Here is a 25,481-nt window from a genome sequence, read left to right on the forward strand (position 1 = left end):
TATGAAGCCGCTGGGCGAGATCATCAGTGGTTTTGGGGTGAGGTACCAACTGTACGCTGATGATACGCAGCTGTACTTTTCCACCCCAGGCCACCCCAACGAACTATCGAGGTACTGTCCCGGTGCCTGGAAGCTGTATGGGTCTGGATGGGGAGAAACAGGCTCAAGCTCAATCCCTCCAAGACGGAGTGGCTGTGGATGCCAGCACCCCGGTACAGTCAGCTGCAGATGCGGCTGACTGTTGGGGGCGAGTCACTGGCCCCGATGGAAAGGGTGCACAACTTGGGCGTTCTCCTGGATGGGTGGTTGTCTTTCGAAGACCATCTGACGACCGTATCCAGGAGAGCTTTTTATCAGGTTTCCCTGATTCGCCAGTTGCGCCCCTTCCTTGACCAGGATGCCCTATGCATGGTCACTCATGCTCTTGTTACCTCTCGCTTGGATTACTGCAATGCTCTCTACATGGGGCTCCCCTTGAAGAACACCCGGAGGCTCCAGTTGGTTCAGAATGCAGCTGCGCGGGTGATAGAGGGAGCCACTCGTGGCTCCCATGTGACACCACTCCTGTGCAGGCTGCACTGACTACCTGTGGTCTTCCGGGTGCACTTCAAGGTGTTGGTTACTACCTTTAAAGTGCTCCATGGCTTAGGACCGGGTTACTTACGGGACCGCCTACTGCTACCGATTGCCTCTCACCGACCCGTGCGCTCCCACAGAGAGGGACTCCTCAGGGTGCTGTCCACCAAACAATGTCGGCTGGCGGCCCCCAGGAGTAGGGCCTTCTCTGTGGGGGCTCCCACCCTCTGGAATGACTTCGCCAACTTCCAGATCTTCGAACCTTTCGCCGTGAGCTGAAGACATATTTATTCATCCGCACAGGACTGGCATAGGGTTTTTAGTTTTTATCTGGTTTTAATTTTAGTGGGTTTTATTCTTTTAAAGATTTTAACTTGGGCCAAATTGAATAAGTTTTTTAAATAGTATTTTATTCTGTATTTATTATGTTTGTTCTGTTTTTATTTGGCTGTAAACCGCACTGAGTCCTTCGGGAGAAGGGCGGTATAAAAATTTGATTAAATAAATAAATAAATAAATATAGAGAAGGGAGTTTTGATAGCATGGGAAAAAATGTCAGGCATATTATTGAATTGGAGGATTGGGGGAAAATTTGGAATAGAAATTATAAAATAACTAAATCGGCAACGTACAAAGAGAACCAGTATACCATGTTCTATTGCTGGCATTTGTCAACCTCTAGACTAGCTAAGATATACCCAAATCTAAGCCTGAACTGTTGGAAATGTGATCAAAAACAGGGTACCTTCTATCATACATGGTGGTTGAAATGAAAAAATACTGGAAGAAAATACACAGGTGGTTACAGAAATTAACAGGACTTCAAATAGAATACACCCCAGAAGTATTTCTCCTAGGATAGTTAAAGGAAGATACGACAAAAGAATAACATATATCATTTTACATATAATAACTGCAGCAAGAATAGCTTTCGCACATGTTGGAAAAATACAAATATACCTTCCGAAGGTTTAGTAAATAAAAAATATGTGATTGCGCAGAAATGGACAAATTGACAATTGAACTGAAAGGACAAATGGATTCTGAATATTATGCAATATGGGAGAAGTGGTATGATTGGATTAAGAACAGAAAAATGAAAAAAATAGACAAAATAGAAGTAGAATTAAAACGTATAGTAAAAATGTATAGAGTGTATTTGAACTGGAATGTTATAGTATGTAAATTGTCACAGTTATGCTTAAGATATGAGTAAGATTTGTTTAATTGTAAAAATGCAATAAAAAAAGAAATTATGGAATAGAAATTATAAATTAACAATGTCTATCGCATACAAAGAAAATCTTTATAAAATGTTTTATAGATAGCATTTTCCACTTTCAAGGTTAGCAAAGATGTTGAAGGATAAATCTGCAAAATGTTGGAAATGCCACCAGACACCTGGTTCATACTATCATATGTGGTGGACATGTCAAAAAACGAAAAAATATTGGACAAAAATATAAACATGGCTGGAAAAAATGATAAAATAACATATAGATTTGAAACCAGAGACATTTTTGTTGGGCATTTAACCAGACAAGTACAACAAAGGGAAAGTATAAGGGAATGATTTTACATCTATTGACTGTAGCTAGAATAGTATTTGCACAGCAATGGAAAAGAGAAGAGATCCCAACAGATGAAGATGTTATTAGAAAAATATTACAATGTGCAGAAATGGACAAGCTAACACTTAGGAAAAGAAAGAAACTGAATATTTTTTGACTTGGGACTTATTTTATCAATGGTTAGCTGACAAAAGAGCAGAGGTGGCACAGTGGTTAGAGTGCAGTATTGCGGGCTACTTCAGCTGATTGCTAGCTGCAGTTTAGCAGTTCAAATCTCACCAGGCTCAAGGTTGACTCAGCCTTCCATCCTTCCGAGGTGGGTAAAATGAGGACCCAGATTGTTGGGGGCAATATGCTGACTCTGTAAACTGCTTAGAGAGGGCTGTTAAAGCACTATGAAGCGGTGTATAAATCTAAGTGCTATTGCTATTGCTAAAAACAGGAGCTAGAAACAGGGAAATATTTGGAAGGATTAGCAAGAATAAGGAAGGTATGCTAACTTGGTTAAACAAATATTAGGGTTATTAATAATAATAATAATAATAATAATAATAATAATAATAATAATAATAATAATAATAATAATAATAATAATAATAATAATAATAATAATATAATTGATATTAATGCAATGAATATTGTGGTAAACACTTTGATTATTATTTCCTAAAATGATTTGTACCCAGACAACACACTGTTCAATTGAAATTGGAATTTTTGTATGTTATAAAATAAAATAAAAACTTATTACAGCCACCACCACCCAGGGTAGTGACCTTGAGGCCACCACCCTGTGAGCACTTGGACCCAGTGGTCATAGGGGGCTAAACCCATTATGAGGTGCAATAAATTCTCGACTCTAGATGGCACAGGTTCTAGATGGCAACTTCAGTTTAAGAGGAAGGGCTATCAGAGGCATCCTGGGTAAAGAGCAGAAAAATCCAAGCTGATTGTCTCATAGCTAAATTCCATGAAAAGAACCTGACAAAGTCTGGGCGGAGGATCACCTCCCCCCAAAAAAAGATGTACCTGTAATCAAATTGTTTTTGCTTTGCACAGTTTCCCTTCAGGAAGTGAGGGAAACCAAATGTCAACTCATGAAGCTTCCCCGACCTGCTCCCAAATTGCCAGAGGATGGGGGATCCAGCCTCGCAGTTGCATCAAAGAATTTGGACCTCAGTCAAAACAATGCACATCCTCGCTGGCCAAAGTCAAGGCCATCTCCACAGAAACCAGTAATGGCCGGAGGGAATGACTTCTACAATCTGCAAAATTGCTTCATTGGGGAATGTGACTGATGAATCAACTTGGGGGGAGAGGGAAACAGAATCAGAGGCAAGGTGCAAACTGAGTGGGGTCAGAGCTGGCTTCATTAGGTCCGTGCCGACATGGCGCTCCTAATAAACAAGTGGATTTTTCTTAAAAACTGGCTTGAGGCTCCTGCTCTTACTAGGGCATCAGTCTGAGCCCTGTCAGTGGGTTGTAGAAGTCACTCACTTCGGGTCGTTAGTGGTTTCTATGGGTACCAGCAATTTGTTATCATCAGCTGGAGTCCCCCCTCTCTACAGTCTGGAGGGCTTTTCAGGACTTGTCAGCAGCATGCCTGGGGCCTCATTCCAGTCATGCCCTGGGTTGTGGGTCTGGCTTGAGTTTGAGGCTCCTGGCTTGAAGCTGGCTTGAGGCTCCTGCTTTTATTAGGGCATCGGTCAGAACCCTGACATGGTGGTGCAGTGGTAAGAATGCAGCATTGCAGGCTGATTCTGTCCACTGCCAGGAGTTTGATCCTGACGAGCTCAAGGCTAACTCGGCTGTATTTATTTATTTATTTATTTATTATTTAAATTTGTATACCGCCCTTCTCCCGAAGGACTCAGGGCGGTTCACAGCCAAGTAAAAATACACAATACACTATAAATACAATTAAAATACAGTTAAAAAAACTTATTAAATTGGCCACGATTAAAATTTAGGACTAAAACCCATTAAAACCCATAAACTTAAAAAACTAACCCAGTCCAGCGCAGATGAATAAGTGGGTTTTAAGCTCATGCTAAAGGTCTGGAGGTCCAGAAGTTGACGAAGTCCTGGGGAGTTCATTCCAGAGGGCGGAGCCCCACAGAGAAGGCCCTTCCTGGGTGTCGCCAGACGACACTGTCGCCGACGGCACCCTGAGGAGTCCTCTCTGTGAGAGCGCACGGGTCGGTGAGAGGTATTCGGTAGCAGCAGGCGGTCCCGTAAGTAACCCGGCCCTATGCCATGGAGCGCTTTAAAGACGTTCACCAACACCTTGAAGCGCACCCGGAAGGCCACAGGTAGCCAGTGCAGCCTGCGCAGGATAGGTGTCACTCGGGAGCCACAAGGCTCCTCTATCACCCGCGCAGCTGCATTCTGAACTAACTGTAGCCTCCGGATGCCCCTCAAGGGGAGCCCCATGTAGAGAGCATTGCAGTAGTCCAGACGAGACGTCACAAGGGCGTGAGTGACTGTGCACAAGGCATCCCGGTCTAGAAAGGGGCGCAACTGGCGCACCAGGCGGACCTGGTGGAAAGCTCTCCTGGAGACGGCCGTCAAGTGGTCTTCGAAAGACAGCCGTTCATCCAGGAGAACGCCCAAATTGCGCACCCTCTCCATCGGGGCCAATGACTCGCTCCCGACAGTCAGCCGCGGACTCAGCTGACTGTACCGGGATGCCGGCATCCACAGCCACTCCGTCTTGGAGGGATTGAGCTTGAGCCTGTTTCTCCCCATCCAGACCCGTACGGCTTCCAAACACCGGGACAGCACTTCGATAGCTTCATTGGGGTGGCCCGGTGTGGAAAAGTACAGCTGGGTGTCATCAGCGTACAGCTGGTACCTCACACCGAAGCCACTGATGATCTCACCCAGCGGCTTCATATAGATGTTGAACAGAGGGGGCGAGAGAACCGCCCCCGGCGCCCCCCCACAAGTGAGGCGCCGCGGGGCCCACCTCTGCCCCCCCGTCAACACCGTCTGCGACCGGTCGGAGAGATAGGAGGAGAACCACCGATAAACGGTGCCTCCCACTCCCAATCCCTCCAACCGGCACAGCAGGATACCATGGTCGATGGTATCGAAAGCCGCTGAGAGGTCTAATAGGACCAGGGCAGAGGAATAACCCCTATCCCTGGCCCTCCAGAGATCATCCACCAACGCGACCAAAGCCGTCTCAGTGCTGTAACCGGGCCGGAAGCCGGACTGGAACGGGTCCAGATAGACAGTTTCCTCCAGGTGCAGGGGGAACTGATATGCCACCATACTCTCTACAACCTTCGCCGCGAAGCGAAGGTTGGAGACCGGATGATAATTACCTAAAACAGCCGGGTCCAGGGAAGGCTTCTTTTTTTTTTTTTTTTATAAAAAGTTTTATTTTTACAATCATATCAAATAATTCATCCAATGTACAGTTATATACAATTAGTCGGGCTTGCCCAGTCACCACCCCCCTTTTTAACACTCTTCCCTCTTCTACCTTCTTCTACTTTCCAGACCTTCCTCTCCTTCTCTTATCTACATCCTCTCCTCCCTCCACCCTACACCTTCCTTCTCCCTCTTCTACCCCTCTTCCTTCCTCTTCTCCTCTTCCTACCTCCTACTCTCTCTTTTCTCCTCCCACCATTCTAAAATGGTAACTGGGCAGACCCGACCCTGCATTAATTATATTTATACATCTTCAATAATCCCTGTACATTAACCATCACTCCATCTCTACCAACCCCCCAATTCCCTCCCTTACCCCCACCCCCACCCCGACTTCCCAGAACAAAATGCAGGGTATCAAAACTAACAATCATAATCCAAAATAATTCCTAAATTATAATCTCTAGTCACACCACACTTAGTCACACTCTCAATTCCCTCTCCTTCAAAATATATCTAATACAAAATATTTCCTAAATTTACTCATATGCTATTCGATATTTTTATCTGATACTTATTTTGAATATAGTCAATCCACATTTTCCATTCTAAAATATATTTTTCTAGTGTATAGTCTTTCAAGTAAGCGGAGATTTTGCCATCTCTGCCAGATTTGATACTTTGAGTGTCCATTCTTCAATTGTAGGTAATTCTTCTTTCTTCCAATACTGAGCAATCAAAAGTCTTATGGCTGTTATTAAGTTCAAAATCAATTTAGTCTCTATAGCTGTACAGTCCATAATAATTCCTAGTAGAAAGAACTGCGAGTAAACTTAATCTTCTTTTCAAAATATTCTGCATGATCCACCATACTTTAATCCAAAATGCTTTAACTTTTTTACAAGTCCACCATATATGGTAATAAGTGGCATCTTCACAATCGCATCTCCCACATTTAGCCTGTACATTAGGATACATACATGACAACTTTTGGGGTCTAAATGCCATCTATAAAACATCTTATAAAAATTTTCTCTCATATTTTGCGCTTGTGTAAACTTAACATTCCTCACCCAAATTCTTTCCCAAGTTTCCAACATTATTGGTTGCTGAAAATTTTGTGCCCACTTAATCATACAATCCTTAACTAGTTCGGACTCTGAGTCTATTTCTACTAATACATTATACAACCTCTTAATATGCTGTTGGCCTTGATCTCTCATTTGTTTTAACAAATTATCCTCAGTTTGCTTAACACCTATTTTTTGATCTAATTTCCATCTAGCTTGTAATTGTCCATATTGGAACCATGTATAATTTTTCCCTTCTTCCCCCATCTTTTCTCTGGATTTTAATTGTAATTCCCCCTTTTCCATACAAAGAAGTTCTTTATAGGTAACTACCTCCATCTTTTGATATATATTTATATTTTCTATCATGTGTCTCGGGATTGCCCATATTGGAATCTTTCCATCTAATTTATATTGATATTTCCTCCAAACCCTCAATAATGCATTTCTAATTATATTATTTTTAAATATTTTATCTACTTTCTTATCATATAATATATAGGCGTGCCACCCATATAACAAACCATACCCTTCTATATTCAAAACTCTTTCCTCAGTTAAATTAATCCAATCAGTAATTAATGATAAAACAACTGCTTCATAATACAATTTCAAGTTAGGCATTTTAAGACCCCCCCTTTCCCTTGTATCCTGCATTATTTTTAATTTTATTCTTGGTTTTGCCCATCCATACAAAGTTATTAACCCCTTTTGCCATTCCTGTAATTTGATATCATTCTTAAGCACCGGTATCATTTGAAATAAAATAGAAACCTGGGCAAAACATTCATTTTATAGCCGCTATTCTTCCCAACAAGGATAGTTGTAACTTCTTCCAACTCTCCATTTCTTTCCATACCTTCTGCCACAATACCTCATAATTATTTTTATATAATTTAACATTTGAAGCTGTAATATATATTCCTAAATATTTAACCTTTTTAACGATTTCAAAACCTGTAGTTCTTTCTAACTCTTCTTTTTGTTGTATATTCATATTTTTAGTTATCATCTTTGTCTTTTGCTGATTCACCTTAAATCCAGATACTTTACCATACTGACCAATTATATCTTTTAAACCAGTAGCTGAGTATGTTGGTTGAGATACAGTAACAACCAAGTCATCTGCGAAAGCTCTTAATCTGTAATCTTGATGTTTAACTCTAATTCCCTTTATTTGATCGAAGCTACGTATTTTATTCAAAAGAATTTCTAAAGTTAAAATAAAAAGTAATGGAGACAGGGGACATCCCTGTCTCGTCCCTTTCCCAATTTTAAAAGTTTCTGTTAACCCACCATTTACTATTATTTGTGCTGTTTGCTTCTGATATATTGCCTTAATTGCGTGAATAAAATAATCCCCAAATTGCATTTTTTCTATTACTTTAAACAGAAACTGCCAGTCCAATCTATCAAAAGCTTTTTCAGCATCCAAAAAAAAAAAAGCCGCTGAGATTTGGTTGTTTCTTTCCAAATATTCAAGTAAATTTACAATTTGCCTCACATTATATCTCATCTGCCTACCCTTAATAAATCCTGACTGATCATTATGAATTATTTGATTCATCACTGGCATTAATCTATTAGCAAGTATCTTGGCAAATATCTTATAATCAGTATTTAAAAGTGATATAGGCCTATAATTCTCTGCTTTAATACCATCTCGATCTTCCTTCGGTATTAGCGAAATAAAGGCTGTCCTCCATGAAGGGGGAACATCTCCTCCCATTTGAATTTTATTAAATAACTCTTTAAGTGGTTCAACCATCTCATTTTGTAAATTTTTATAATAAACAGCTGTTAAGCCATCTGTACCTGGTGCTTTACCAATTTTAAGTTGCTTAATTGCTAACAAAATTTCCTCTGAAGTAATTAATTGATTCAGTTCTTCTCTTTGATTTTCTGTAAGCTCACAAATATTTTGTTGTTGTAAATATCTTTCTATCTCTATATCATCAATCATATCCCTAGTATACAACTTACTATAATACTCTAAAATGCTTTTTAATCAAATTCTTTTGATAAACTTCCTTACCCTATATTCTATTTTATCAATCATTCGTGATTTCTGTTTTTCCTTATTAAATAGGCAAGCCATCTTCCTGGCTTATTGGCATTATTAAACGTATCATGTTTTACATATTGTAAATTAATTGCTACTTGATCTGCCATCAACATATTAAACTGACCTCTTAATATATTTATTGATTCTTTTATTTTACTATTTCCTGGGCTATTTATCAATAACTGTTCTTTCTTTTAATTTCCTCTTCCAATTCCTTTTCTTTTCTGCAATTTATTTTGTATTTAATATTCATTTGTATAAGATTTCCTCTCATATAGGCCTTGCTAGCGTCCCAAATCATCTCTATAGATGTTTCTTTTTCATATTCATAATAAAAATTCTTCATTTGCTTTTTACATTCATTTACATTTTGTTCATATTTAAACAAATTCTCATTCAACCTCCATGATCTCCTAGCCTCCTTTTCCCGATCAATTCAATCCAAACGGACTATGATCAGATAGAGTTCTTGAACAAATCTTAGTCTTCTTCACTCTAGAATACAAATCATTAGAAATCAAAATAAAATCAATCCTCGAAAATGATTGATGCCTGTCAGAAAAGAAGGTAAAATCCCTCTCTTCTGTATTATGTTCTCTCCAAATATCTCTTAATTCCAAGTCCTCCATCATTTCAAAAAAAACCTTTGGTAATTTCGCCCTACTTGACATCTTTCTTAAACTTTTTTTATCTTTTTGAGTATCCAACACACCATTCCAATCACCCATTAATATATATGATTTATAATCCCAAAACACTATTCTTTTATATAAAAACTTGAAAAAAATTTCTTGTTGTTGATTCGGAGCATAAACTCCTATTAATAATACCTTCTTTCCCTCCAACAAAAGTTCAATAGCAATGTATCTTCCTTGCTTATCCACCTCAATTAATTTTGCTGATATATCCTTTTTTATATATATAACTAAACCGTTTTTTTTCCAAAGAGGAGGCAACAAAATGTACCCCAGTTTTGAGTTTATCAAATATTTCTGGTCTAAAGATCTAATATGTGTTTCTTGTAAACAGGTAATGTCATTTTAAATTGTTTCAAATAATGAAATACTTTCCTTCTCTTCTGGTGAATTCAGGCCATTAACATTCCAAGATAATAGTTTAATTGCCATTATCGGCCAAAGGAAACTTTTGGAACACCAGCCGCAGATCACATTTTACTTTAGGCCTTGCTCCTCCCACTGTTTCCGTTGTAATAGTTGCCAGTTGTTGTTGTGCCTTCATCTCTTGTTCCTTGCGTTTAGCAGCAGCTCTTGTCAGCCTTTGTTCTTTTGAATCTAAACCCGTCGTAGGTATTTCCAATACTTGTAATAAATCTTCTTCCATCACAATCTGTTCTTGTACCTGCTTCACTTCTCTTTCCTTCACTTCAGCCTCCCTTCTTCTAGCTTCCAATGGGGGAAGACTTCCAACTTTTAATACCTCAACATAAAATTCTCTTGCTTTTCCAACTGTATTGAGACGATGTACTTTCCCTGCATAATATACTATTATACCAGTTGGAATATCCCATCTATATTCAATCTGACGTTTTTTAAGTTCATTCACCAGGAAGGCAAATTCCTTCCTAGCCCTTAACATTTTTGGTGGAATTTCCTTTAATATCAAAATATCTTGACCAGCAATCTGAATCTTCTCCCCCTTATATGAAGCTTGCAAAATCTGATTTCTCACTGTTCTGTTTGTAAAATAAATAACAACATCCCTTGGCAACTTTTTTTGCCTTGCTATCCAAGAATTCACACGATATATTTTATCAATTTGATAAGCCACATCTGCTGGACGAGCTGCTAATATCTCAGCAAACACTTCAGAAAAAATTTCCCTTAAATTCTCTTCCTTATTTTCTTTCAAACCTCAAAGGCTTCTTGAGGAGGGGCCTCACCACCGCCTCTTTCAAGGCGGCCGGAAAGACTCCCTCCAACAAGGAAGCACTCGTAATCCCCTGGAGCCAGCCTCGTGTCACCTCCTGAGTGGCCAGCACCAGCCAGGAGGGGCACGGGTCCAGTAAACACGTGCTGGCATTCAATCTACCCAGCAACCTGTCCATGTCCTCGGGAGTCACAGGGTCAAACTCATCCCAAACAACATCACCAAGACCGCCCTCAGATGCCCCGTCCGAATCGCCACAATTTTGGTCCAGACCATCCCTAAGCTGAACGATTTTATCGTATAGATAACCGTTAAACTCCTCAGCACATCCCTGCAACGGGTCATCCCGCTCCCCCTGGTGAAGGAGGGAGCAGGTCACCCGAAACAGGGCAGCTGGGCGGTTATCTGCCGACGCAATGAGGGAGGAGGCATAGCAACGCCTCGCTTCCCTCAGTGCCACTAGGTAGGTCCTAGTATAGGATCTAACTAGTGTCCGATCAGCCTCTGAACGGCTGAACCTCCAGGAACTCTCTAGGCGTCTTCTCCGGCGTTTCATCCCCCTCAGCTCCTCGGAGAACCAAGGAGCCGGTTGGGATCTGCGCCGGGTCAGAGGCCGCAAAGGCACGACACGGTCTAAAGCCCCAGCCGCAGCCCGTTCCCAGGCTGCAGCTAGTTCCTCTGCCGTGCCGTGAGCCAGACCCTCAGGAAGTGGCCCAAGCTCCATCCGAAACCTCTCTGGGTCCATCAGGCGCCTGGGACGGTACCAACGTAATGGTTCCGTCTCCCTGCGGTGTTGGGTAGCAGTCAGAAAGTCCAGGCAAAGGAGAGAGTGATCTGACCATGACAAAGGTTCAATGACTATTTCCTTTAAGTCCAGATCTCTCAACCACTGACCAGAGACAAAAATCAGGTCCAGTGTGCCACCCCCGATGTGAGTGGGGCCATCCACTACTTGAGTCAGGTCCAAGGCCGTCATGGAAGCCAAGAACTCCTGAGCTACCGTCGATGACGAGCCGGCAGATGTAAAGCACTATGAAGCAGTATAGAAGTCTAAATGCTATTACCTTTCCCATTTCCTTCCTTCCTTCCTTCCTTCCTTCCTCCCTCTCTCCCTCCCTCCCTCCCTCCCTCCTTCCCTCCCTCCCTTTCCCTTTTTCTTCCTACCAAGCTGTGATGGTGCAGTGGTTAGAATGCAGTATTGAAAACTCTGCCCACTGTCAGGAGTTCGATCCTAACTGGCTCAAGGTTGAGTCAACCTTCCATCCTTCTGAGATTGGTAAAATGAGGACCCAGATTGTTGGGGGCAATATTTTGACTCTGTAAACCGCTTAGAGAGGGCTGTGAAGCATTGTGAAGCAGTATAAAAGTCTAAGTGCTCTTACTCTTGCTATCTTGGGGCATCATAAAGAGGACACTCTATGAGGACCTGAGTGAGATATTAGTGAATATCTGGAGAAGCTTCTGCTCATTAATAAAGAGTTTCAAAATGATTAGTTTAGACATGCATAATTTATTCCTACATCTGTTGTGAAAGAATGCCCTAATGTAAAAGCAATTTACATTTAAACAAGTGCAGGACAAAAGTTCAAAAACAACACTGGAAAGACAACAAAGAAGAGTGGTGATCAGAAAAATCATAGAAATAATTCCACACAGTAGGGGAGCAATCAACCTTCTACAATTATGAAGCCTTCTTCCAGAATTTTACCAATCATTAAGGGGGCCAAAGGGGGAGGAAAATTAATTGGTATCTGTAACAAAAGGGCTCTCTTGATTTTTGTTAGATAGCTTTCTACTGGGTTTAACAGAGACCCCACATGTGTTTTTGCACTGGAAGAAGGATCACTATGGTAACAGGAAGTAACTAGAAGAACATGTATTTCTCTATCACCATACTGTAATTAAAAAAAAAACCTGAAGATTTCTGGAGTAGCTGAAACAAGAACAGTGTAAGAAACAGCAATGAGACAGACCCATACGTGCCTGCCAGATGTTCCTGTTTAATGCCTGTGGGATCATCTTCAGATATTATTAAACACAGTACAAGTGAAAACATATTCAAGATTAAGTAGAGCATATAAACTCTGCATCTTGGGTCAGTGGATGTCACACCTGCCCCATCTTGTATCCTTAAGAGAAAAAGACCCACTTAACTCCATTTGTGTGAAAGGTATAATTTTACTAAAGACCAAGTGGTTACAATACAGCAAAGCCAGAACTAAAATTTACACACAAAAGTTCCCTACTTAACGTTCCCTTTTCCATGCCTCCTCTCAGTCTGTCTATTGTCCACTTACATTCAAAGACTTTGTTTTGGTAATGGCCCCTACTCTGGCAGGCTAGATGGCAAGCCATTGTATTTCCCTCCCAGGCCTCTGGCTAGGAACAATGAACTGGTTTCTCAGGGTGGCACAACGAGTAGTTTCAGTTTCCCCACTTCCCAGTGATTCCAACAGTTCCCTTCCATAGTGAAACTCAGTATGACAATTCAAACAGTGGGAGAGAATGAAGGAAGGTCCATATAACCCAGTTTTCTTTCTTCCAGAATAGCCAACCAACCAGATGTATCCAGGAAGTTCAGAAATAGGAAAGAAAAAGCTTCATCTCCTATGTTGCTCAATCTCTAGAATTTGTCACCTGAGATCTGAAAATATAGAACTACCATCTCAAGCAGGAACTATTAAACCCATTGTTCAGGAATTTGTCCAGTCACTTTGAAAAACATCTACATTGATGATAGGACCATCCTTATCTCATGTGGCAGCAAATCTCCCTATTTAATTATGTGTTAAAGGGTTTTCTGTATGGGTGTGTACCTTCAAATCAGTGTTGACTTCTGCCAACTGCTTGAACTAGTCCTGGTAGTTTTCTTGGAATATTTCTTTTCAAGAGGTTTACACTAAACTTTCTAGGTCCAAAAGAGAATGACTAACACAAGGCCATCCAGTGGGTTTCATATCTAAGGTAGGACTAAGCCTGGTTTCTAGCCTTGTGCCTGTCTGGAACCCACACCTCATTTTGGACATTAATACAATTGAGCGTGTCCAGAAATATTTTACAAGAAGAGTTCTCCACTCCTCTGATCACAACAAAATACCTTATGCCACCAGACTTGAAATCCTGGGTTTAGAAAATGTAGAACTCTGCCGCCTTCGGCATGACCTGAGTATAACTCATAAAATCATCTGCTACAATGTCCTTCCTGTCGAAGACTACTTCAGCTTCAATCAAAACAATACATGTGCACACAATAGATTTAAACGTAATGTGAACCGCTCCAATCTTGATTGTAGAAAATATGACTTCAGTAACAGAGTTGTTAATGTCTGGAATGCACTACCTGACTCTGTGGTCTCTTCCCAAAATCCCCAAAGCTTTAACCAAAAACATCTACATTGATGATAGGACCATCCTTATCTCATGTGGCAGCAAATTGACCTCACTCCATTCCTAAAAGGTCTGTAAGGGGCATGCATAAGAGCACCAGCGTGCTACTGTTCCTGTCCTAATGTTCCCTTTGATTGTAGCCATCAAAAACATCATTAAAAAAGGACAACAAAGAATGTTCTTTCTGCGCCAACTCAGTAAGCTCAAACTGCCCAAGGAGCTGCTGATCCAATTCTACAGAGGAATTATTGAGTCTGTCATTTGCACCTCTCTAACTGTCTGGTTCGGTTCTGCAACCCAACAAGAAAAACACAGACTTCAGAGGATAATTAGAACTGCAGAAAAAATAATTGCTACCAACTTGCCTTCCATTGAGGACCTGTATACTGCACAAATCAAGAAGAGGGCCGTGAAAATATTTGCAAATCCCTCGCATCCTGGACATAAACTGTTTCAACTCCTACCCTCAAAATGATGCTATAGAGCACTGCACACCAGAACAACTAGACACAAGAACAGTTTTTTCCCGAAGGCCATCACTCTGCTAAACAAATAATTCCCTCAACACTGTCAGACTATTTACTGAATCTGCACTACTATTAATCGTTTCATAGTTCCCATCGCCAATCTCTTTCCACTTATGACTGTATGACTATAACTTGTTGCTGGCAATCCTTATGATTTATATTGATATATTGATCATCAATTGTGTTGTAAATGTTGTACCTTGATGAAGTATCTTTTCTTTATGTACACTGAGAGCATATGCACCAAGACAAATTCCTTGTGTGTCCAATCACACTTGGCCAATAAAAAATTCTATTCTATTCTATTCATATGGTTATTTCATGCTTATACTTATATATACTGTTGTGTTTGATAAATAAATAAATAAATAAATAAATAAATAAATAAATAAATAAATAAATAAATAAATAAAAACTCTTGTTAAAGAAAAGCTTCCTCTCATTTATCCTAAATCTCTCCACCCTACACAACTGGGATACAAGGGAAACAGGGACAAAATATGCATCAACATCAGAATACAAATTCCATTCCTTCCATCCTCTTGATGAGAAAAGATATTTTGACACTGAGAAAAAACTATGTAGTGAGCTGTGGGGTAGAGCAGAGATTTCCAAACTTGACCGGACTTGTGGAACTCAACTCATAGAATTCCCCAGCCATCCATGTTCACAAGTCTTAAAGTTGCCAATTTGGAGACCACTTAGATACAGCAATGCATTCTGGGAGTTGAAGTCCATTTATAGTTGCCTAATCTGAAAACCAATAACCATCTAAAGTGCCAAGAACCAATAAAGACATGTGGAGTTACTTCTGATTAGCTTTTTTATTTTGTTCTCCTACATTCTTGCCAGACTAAATCAACTATCTGCATAACTATAGATATACTTTATGAACTGCTAAGCAGTAGCCATCTTTGCTCTTTTCCTACCACTAGATTTTCCAAGCTCCACTTCCTCTTTGCCCTCTGGGAGCATGCCCTTCCTCCTAGGACTTCAGACTACATTCCAGTGCAGGGTAGAAGGTAAAATAAAAAATAATAAACAGCAGTGGCTTCAACCAGTGATTTTTTGTTACAATTCCTCATTTGCCATCACAAGAATCCTTCATTTTGAGAGAGCATATTGCAGAGCTCAAAGTGCTTTCTGTACAATGCTAATGACCAGTGGTGAAACCTAAAAATTTTCGCTACTGGTTCTGTGGGCATAGCTTGGTGGGCATGGCTTGGTGGACATGTGACTGGGTGGGTGTGGCCAACTTGACATCGCTCACGTCACTCACTGTTAGAGCCAGGAGCTGCACATTTTGAAGCACATTCTGCCCTTCTGAAGCCCCCAATGCTTTGAGTTTCCCTCTGTCTTGACTACACAAGCGAAACTCGTAGCCTTCTCCTGCCCCACTCTCCATCCCAGAGGACCACACATCCCCCCAATCCTCCATACAAACAGCCCACCCCATTTCTGCAAAGGCAGAGTCCCCATCCTTGCAGGGCGATCCAAAGAGGGGAGGGGGATGCTGCAGAAAAAGCCTCCTTCCACCAGGGCCTCCTCCTGCAGCCAAACGCACCTAGCCATGTGTACCCTTTCCTCAAATGGGCTGTGAATGGGGTGCTCCAGGAGGGTATGCGGATGTATGCAGCCAGGCGGGGAGGGAGGGCAGTGAGAGCGGCAGTGGCGAGAGCGGCAGTGGCAAGAGTGGCAGAGGCGAGAGTGGCAGTGGCAAGAGCAGCGGCAGCAGCCCCTTCCAAGGGCAGCGCATGGAGTGCCCTGGTGCGCCTGTTGAGTGGGCGACTAGCCAGGCGGGGGCGGGACCACCAAGGATAATTGCTACCGGTTCGGCACACTGATGGCAATCATTGCTACTGGTTCAGCCAAACCAGTCCAAACCAGTAGCATTTCACCCCTGCTAATGTCCCACTGGACTCTGTGAGTTTGTTCTGCAAGTAAAGAACTAAAGCTTCCAGGGACTGCTAAAGGATGCCACACCTGTCCATAATAACAATTAATTTGAACTAGTGATTTCCCGATGTACCACTCACTTTCTTATCCATTATGACACATCTGCTCTCTGACACCCAAAAAAAAAGATGGTAAACAAGAGACTTACTGCATTTTAAGGTGGACACTGCCCAATACTATATGCTTTTGGATTGATTATGCCAAAATACATATTGGTTTTGTCCCAAGAAATGAGGATTGTGCAAAGCAATTCTCTCTGTTTCCAGCTGTTACTTCAACCAACTGTCAAACTGTAGATCACATCTTGACCAGCTGCAAATTGAGGACATATACTTTTTTTTTTCATGGATTACTGCCTTGTCGTGGTGAAGGGGCTTGCGTAGCTCAATGAAGCTATGAGCTATGCCGTGCAGGGACACCCAAGACGGACAGGTCATAGCAGAGAGTTCTGACAAAACGTAATCCACTGGAGAAGGAAATGGCAACCCACTCCAGTATCTTTGCCATGAAAACCCCATGGACAGTACAAAAAGGGAAAAAGATATGATGCCGGAAGATGAGCCCCTCAGGTCAGAAGGTGTCCAATATGCTACTGGGGAAGAGCGGAGGGCTAGTACTAGTAGCACCAGAAAGAACAAAGCGACTGGGCCAAAGCCAAAAGGATGCTCAGCTGTGAATGTATCTGGTGGTGAAAGGAAAGTCTGATGCTGTAAAGATTTTTTCTCCATAGGAACCTGGAATGTAAGATCCATGAATCAAGGTAAGCTGGATGTGGTCAAACAAGAGATGACAAGACTGAACATCGACATCTTAGGAATCAGCGAACTAAAGTGGACAGGAATGGGTGAATTTAATTCAGATGACTATCAAGAATACTACTGTGGGCAAGAATCCCTCAGAAGAAATGGAGTGGCCTTCATAATTGAATGATCTGATTTTAAATGATTTAGTTGTCGAACCTCTGTCATAGTCAGATCATTTTCTCCTTCGTCTGGACTTTCAGACCGCTACCCACCACCACAGGGAGACGGAACCAATACGTTGGTTCTGTCCCAGGCACCTGATGGACCCAGAGAGGTTCCTGATGGAGCTTGGGCTGTTTCCTGAGAATCTGGCCCGCGGCACGACTGAAGAGCTAGTCGCGGCCTGGGAAAAGGTCGCGGCTGGAGCTTTGGACCGTGTCATGCCTTTGCAGCCTCTGACCCGGCGTCGGTCTCAACCAGCTCCTTGGTTTTCCGAGGAGCTGAGGGAGATGAAACACCGGAGAAGATGCCTAGAGAGTGCCTGGCGATCCAGCCATTCTGAGTCTGACCGGACACTAGTTAGATCCTACAGTAGGACCTACCTAGTGGCATTGAGGGATGCGAAGAATTCTTACGTTTCCTCCCTCATTGCGTCAGCAGATAACCGCCCGGCTGCCCTGTTTCGGGTGACCCGGTCTCTCCTTCAACAGGAGGGGCAGGAGGACCCATTACAAGGGCGTGCCAAGGAGTTTAACAGTTATCTATATGATAAAATAGTTCAGCTTCGGGACGGATTGGATCAAAATTGGGTAGATCCAGGCGAGAGTTTCGAGACCCATCTTGTTGAGACCGTTTTGAGATAGTTTTGACCCTGTGACTCCCGAGGACATGGACAGGTTACTGGGAAGGCTGAATGCCACCACATGTTTACTGGACCCATGCCCCTCCTGGTTGGTGCTGGCCACGCAGGAGGTGACACGAGGCTGGCTCCGGGGGATTACAAATGCTTCTTTGCGGGAGGGGGTCTTTCCCGCTGCCTTGAAAAAGGCGGTGTTGAGACCTCTCCTCAAGAAGCCTTCCCTGGACCCAGCTGTTTTAGGAAATTACTGCCCAGTCTCCAATCTTCGCTTTACGGCGAAGGTTGTAGAGAGTGCAGTGGCATGTCAGCTACCCCAGTACCTGGATGAAACTGTCTATCTAGACCCATTCCAGTCCAGCTTTTGGCCCGGATACAGTACGGAGACGGCTTTGGTCGCGTTGGTGGATGATCTTTGGAGGGCCAGGGATAAGGGTTACTCCGCTGCCCTGGTCCTATTAGACCTCTCAGCGGCTTTTGATACCATCGACCATGGTATCCTGCTGCGCCAGTTGGAGGGGTTGGAGTGGGAGGCACCGTTTATCAGTGGTTCTCCTCCTATCTCTCTGACTGGACGCAGACAGTGTTGACAGGGGGGCAGAGATTGACTCCAAGGTGCCTCATGTGTGGGGTGCAGCAGGGATCGATTCTCTCACCCCTCCTGTTCAACATCTATATGAAGCCGCTGGGTGAGATCATCAGTGGTTTTGGGGTGAGATACCAACTGTACGCTGATGACACGCAGCTGTACTTTTCCACCCCAGGCCACCCCAGCAAAGCTATCGAAGTACTGTCCCGGTGTTTGGAAGCTGTACGGGTCTGGATGGGGAGGAACAGGCTCAAGCTTAATCCCTCCAAGACGGAGTGGCTGTGGATGCCGGCACCCCGGTACAGTCAGCTGCAGATGCGGCTGTCTGTTGGGGGCGAGTCATTGGCCCTGATGGAGAGGGTGCGCAACTTGGGCGTGCTCCTGGATGGGCGGTTGTCCTTTGAAGAGCATTTGATGACAGTCTCCAGGAGAGCTTTCTATCAGGTTCGCCTGATCCGCCAGTTGCGTCCCTTCCTGGACCGGGATGCCCTATGCACGGTCACTCATGCTCTTGTTACCTCTCGCTTGGACTACTGCAATGCTCTCTACAAGGGGCTCCCCTTGAAGAGCACTCGGAGACTCCAGCTAGTCCAGAATGCGGCTGCGCGGGTTATTGAGGGAGCGGTTTGGAGCTCCCATGTAACACCTATCCTGCGCAGACTGCACTGGCTACCTGTTGTCTTCCGGGTGTGCTTCAAGGTATTGGTTACCACCTTCAAAGCGCTCCATGGCTTAGGACCGGGATACTTACGGGACCGTCTACTGCCGTCTTCTATCTCCCAGCGACCAGTGCGTTCCCACAGAGAGGGACTCCTTGGGGTGCCGTCAGCCTAACAATGTCGACTGGCGGCCCCCAGGGGGAGGGCGTTCTCTGTGGGGGCTCCTACCCTGTGGAACGAGCTTCCCCCTGGACTTCGACAATTGCCTGACCTTAGGACCTTTCGCCGTGAACTTAAAACCTATTTATTTCGTATTGCTGGACTGGCTTGATTTTTAAAATTTTAATTTGTTTTAATGGGTTTTAAATTTCTGTAATTTTATAGGGTGTAATTGTATTTTAAATTTTTGGCCAATTGAATAAGTTTTTTAAGGGTTGTTCTTAATATTGTATGTGTTTGTTTTTGTATTTTATTTGGTTGTTCACCACCCTGAGTCCTTCGGGAGAAGGGCGGTATACAAATTAAAATATTATTGTTGTTGTTGTTGTTGTTGTTGTTGTTATTATTATTATTATTATTATTATTATTATTATTATTATTATTATTATTATCATCATCATCATCAATAAAAAAGTAGGAAAAGCAATACTAGGATACAATCCCCAAAATGACAGAATGATCTCAGTCCGTATCCAAGGCAAACCATTCAATATCACATTAGTTCAAGTCTATGCCCCAACCACTGGTGCTGAAGAAGATGAAATTGACCAGTTCTATGAAGCCCTACAGCACTTGATAGAATTAACACCTAAAACTGATGTCCTTATCATCATGGGAGATTGGAATGCTAAAGTAGGAAGCCAAAAGATAACCGAATAACAGGCAAGTATGGCCTTGGAGTACAAAATAAAGCAGGCACAGGCTGATAGAATTCTGTCAAGACAATATGATGGTCATAGCAAACACTCTTTTCCAACAACCTAAGAGACGACTCTACACATGGACATCACCAGATGGTCAACACAGAAATCAGATTGACTATGTGCTCTGCAGCCAAAGATGGAGAAGCTCTATACAGTCAGTAAAAACAAGACCAGGAGCTGACTGTGGCTCAGATCATGAGCTTCTTCTTGCAAAATTTAGGCTTAAACTAAAGAAAGTAGGGAAAAGCACCAGGCCACTCAGGTATGAACTAAATCATATCCCTGATGAATATACAGTAGAGGTGACAAATAGATTTAAAGAATTAGATCTGATAGACAGAGTGCCTGATGAACTATGGACGGAGGTTCACAACATTGTACAAGAGGTAGCAATTAAACCATTCCAAAGAAAAAGAAATGCAAGAAAGCAAAATGGCTGTCTGAGGAAGCTCTGCAAATAGCTGAGGAAAGAAGGGAAGTGAAAGGCAAGGGAGAAAGAGAAAGATACACCCAGTTGAATGCAGAATTCCAGAGAATAGCTAGAAGAGATAAGAATGCATTCTTAAATGAACAGTGCAAAGAAATAGAAGAAAACAATAGAATAGGGAGGACCAGAGATCTATTCAAGAAAATTGGAGATATGAAGGGAACGTTTCATGCAAAGATGGGCATGATAAAGGACCAAAATGGCAGGGACCTAACAGAGGCAGAAGAGATTAAGAAGAGGTGGCAAAATTACACAGAAGAACTATACAAGAATGAGCTTAACATCCCTGATAACCACGATGGGGTGGTCACTAACCTTGAGCCAGACATCCTAGAATGTGAAGTCAAATGGGCCTTAGGAAATCTGAGCAACAACAAAGCTAGTGGAGGAGACAGTATTCCAGCTGAGCTATTCAAAATCTTAAAAGACGATAGTAAAGTGCTACACCCAATTTGCCAGCAAATTTGGAAAACTCAACAATGGCCACAGGATTGGAAAAGGTCAGTTTACATTCCAATTCCAAAGAAAGGCAATGCCAAAGAATGTTCAAACTATCGCACCATTGCACTCATTTCACATGCTAGTAAGGTTATGCTTAAAATCCTACAAGCTAGGCTCCAGCAGTATGTGGATTGAGAACTACCAGAAGGTAGGCAGGATTTTGTAGAGGCAGAGGAACTAGAGATCAAATTGCCAACATACGCTGGATCATGGAGAAAACTAGGGAGTTCCAGAAAAACATCCACTGCTTCACTGACTATGCTAAAGCCTTTGATTGTGTGGATCACAACAAATTGTGGCAAGTTCTTAAAGAGATGGGAGTACCAGACCATCTTATTTGTCTCTTGAGAAACCTGTATGTGGGTCAAGAAGCCACAGTGAGAACTGGACACGGAACCACTGATTGGTTCAAAATTGGGAAAGGAGTCCGGCAAGGCTGTATACTATCACCCTGCCTATTTAACTTATATGCAGAACACATCATGAGAAAGGCGGGGCTAGATGAATCAAAAATTGGAATTAAGATTGCCGGAAGAAATATTAACAGCCTCAGATATGCAGATGATACCACTCTAATGGCATAAAGCGAAGAGGAACTAAAGTGTCTCTTGATGCAGGTGAAGGAGGAGAGTGCAAAAGTTGGCTTGAAACTCAACATTAAGAAAAGTAAAATCATGGCATCTGTCCCTTTCAATTCCTGGCAGATAGATGGTGAAGAAATGGAGGTAGTGACAGATTTTATTTTCCTGGGCTCCAAGATTACCGCAGATGGGAACTGCAGCCAAGAAATTAAAAGACGCTTGCTCCTGGGGAGGAAAGCTATGGCAAATCTAGACAGTGTACTAAAAAGCAGAGACATCACCCTGCCAACCAAAGTGCGTATAGTCAAAGCTATGGTTTTCCCAGTTGCAATGTATGGCTGTGAAGGTTGGACCATAAGAAAGGCTGAGCGCCAAAGAATTGAGGCCTTTGAACTCTGGTGCTGGAGAAGACTCCTGCGAGTCCCTTGGACTGCAAGGCGAACAAACAAGTCAGTTCTAGAGGAGATCAACCCTGACTGCTCTTTAGAAGGCCAGATCCTGAAGATGAAACTCAGATACTTTGGCCACTTAATAAGGACTCACTGGAGAAGAGCCTAATGCTGAGAAAGATTGAGGGCAAAAGAAGAAGGGGACGACAGAGAACGAGATGGCTGGATGGAGTCACTGAAGCAGTAGGCATGAGTTTAAATGGACTCCAGAGGATGGTAGAGGACAGGAAGGCCTGGAGGAATGTTGTCCATGGGGTCGCGATGGGTCAGACACGACTTCGCAGCTAACAACAACAACTTTTTTTAAAAAATATAAATGATGCTATGCTTCAATGGTTAGCTAATGTAGACATTTATATTTGAATGTAGATCTTTTTAACATTTATATTTTATTGTGTTCATTTCAATCTAGTTGAAATGTTAACATATATTGCTAGTCCATGTATGATATGCAATATGCTTAATAAATAAATACTTCAACCAAGCTTTTTATTAGTAGTGGTGTTTCTCTTGGCAAAACAAGTTACTCAACACAACTCAAATCAGAAGTCAAAGGGAACCAACTCAGCTTGGCTGGTTGCTGCAGATACTGCAGGTGGGAAAAATATATTTTTAGTACCTAGAACCATAAAAGGAGCACCTGACCTGTGTTCTGAAAGTGAACATTGCTGTAATTCAGGGTTTCAGTTCAAAAGACTAAGAAATTGTATTGAGGCCAAGACTGCATTATCTTCCTTCCATTTCAAGTCTTTCTCATTTAAGACAAATCCAGCTTTTGGTAACTAGAAAGACATTTTCTTTTTTGTTTTATTATGGGGTTTGAAATTGCCTCCTTTGCAGATTCCCAGTCTTGTTCACAACTCTAAATTTTCCTGGTAGTATCCTATCCTGCTGAACTTTTCAAGATTGGCTGAAGTTGGTAGAGTTTCTTTCAAGTTGAACTTGATTCTGATTCAGTACCTGGCAATACCTGGGGTTATTTCTTGGGAAAAATTCAGAAGTGACTTGTCATTGCCTTCTTCCAGGATGTTTTTTGACATTCTTGTCTAACCCATAGCCTTGGGACCTTCTGGTGATCTCCTATCCATGTACTACCTGATCCTGGTTAGCTTTTTTAAAGTGGAGCAAAGGTTGGATGCTTCCATTTGTTTTTAAGGTGAAACAGCCCCTATCATCTTAGCACCTCTCTTTAGTTAGTGCAGCATTTTTTTTTGCCAATTTTTTTTTTTTATTGAAAGAGTTTTAAAAAAACAAAAACATTTTTCCCCCTTTTTTCCCCCTCCCTCCCAAAAAAACAAAACAAAACATTTTCCCCTTTTTCCCCTCCTCCCCACCCCCGGCTTCCCGGGTCAATCACAAGGTAAAGTTATACATAAACCAAACATAGAATAAAATTTTCCTTCAATCCAAATAACCACATCCAAAGCTTTTCCCCTCCCAACCCCTCCCATTACATAAAATAACTTTCTAATTATTCAAAGGCAATCTGATATTTCTTAATCTGATATCTGTTTTGTAAATAATCAATCCATTTTTCCATTCAATTAAATATCTTTCCTGCGTATTGTCTTTTAAAACGCTGAGATTTTAGCCATCTCAGCCAAATTAATAACTTTCAATATCCATTCTTCTATTGTAGGTATCTCTTCTTTCTTCCAGTATTGTCCAATCAACAGTCTTGCTGCTGTTATTAAGTTCAAAATCAATTTAGTCTCAATCCCTGTACAATCCGTTATAATTCCCAAAAGGAAAAATTGTGGCAGGAACTTTATCTTCTTCTTCAGTACATTTTGAATAATCCACCAAATTCTTATCCAAAAGACCTTAATTTTCTTGCAAGTCCACCAAATATGAAAATATGTAGCATCATCACAATCACACCTCCAACATTTCGCTTGGATATTAGGATACATACATGATAATTTTTTGGGATCTAAATGCCATCTATAAAACATCTTATAAAAATTTTCCTTAAATTCTGTGCTTGTGTAAACTTAACATTTCTAACCCAGATTTTCTCCCATGTTTCCAACATTATTGGTTCCTGAATATTCTGTGCCCATTTTATCATACAATCCTTTACCAAATCCTTTTCCGAATCTATTTCAAGCAACACATTATACAATCTCTTTATATGCTCCTGGGTCTGATTTCTAATTTGCTTTATTAAATTTTCCTCCTTTGCATTATACCAATTTTTGATCTTCTTTCCATCTAGCACTTATTTGCCCATATTGAAACCAAGTATAATTCCTCCTTCTTCATTTAATACCTGTAATGATTTTAATTGCAATCTACCTCCTTCAGCATACAAAAGTTCTTTATATGTAATCATTTCCTGTTTCTGTTCTATATTTATATTCTCTATTGCATGTCTAGGGCTCGCCCATATAGGAATCTTGTAATCTAATTTATAGGAATATTTTTCCAGACCAAAAGAGCACTTCTCAACACATGATTCTTAAAAGCCCTATCCACTTTTTTCATAAAATAAGTACGCATGCCATCCATATAACAAGTCATAACCTTCTATATTCAAAATTCTTTCCTCTGTTAAGTTAAACCAGTCACTTATTACTGAAAGGGTTACTGCTTCATAATATAGTTTAAAGTTAGGCATTCTTAAACCACCTCTTTCCCGTGAATCCTGTATTATTTTCATTTTAACCTCGCCTTTTTACCCTGCCATATAAATTTATTAATCCCAATCTGCCAATCTTCCAAATTTTATCCTTTTTAATTATTGGTATCATCTGGAACAGAAACAAAATCTAGGTAACACATTCATTTTAATAGCCGCAATCCTTCCCAATAGGGATAACTGCAATTTCTTCCAGCCACTCATATCATTCTGAACTTTTTGCCATAGCAAGTCATAATTATTCTTATAAAGTTTCTTGTTCGATGAGCTAATATAGACCCTAAATATTTAACCTTTTTACTACCTCAAATCCTGTCATTTCCTCTAGTTTTTGTTTCTGTTGTATAGACATATTTTTAATTATCACTTTTGTTTTATTCTGATTTATTTTAAATCCTGATACCTTTCCATATTTATCAATTACTTCCAACAAAATCTACTTGAATTTATAGGATTTGTTAACGTAACCACTACATCATCTGCAAAAGCTCTAACTTTGTACTCATATTGTCTAATCTTAATTCCTCTATTTTCATTAATTCTCGTATTTTATCTAATAATGGTTCCAGAGTCAAAACAAACAATAATGGTGATAAGGGACATCCCTGTCTTGTTCCTTTCGCAATCTTAATAAC

The sequence above is a fragment of the Ahaetulla prasina genome, chromosome 11, assembly GCF_028640845.1.
Source record: "Ahaetulla prasina isolate Xishuangbanna chromosome 11, ASM2864084v1, whole genome shotgun sequence".
Classification (NCBI taxonomy): domain Eukaryota; kingdom Metazoa; phylum Chordata; class Lepidosauria; order Squamata; family Colubridae; genus Ahaetulla; species Ahaetulla prasina.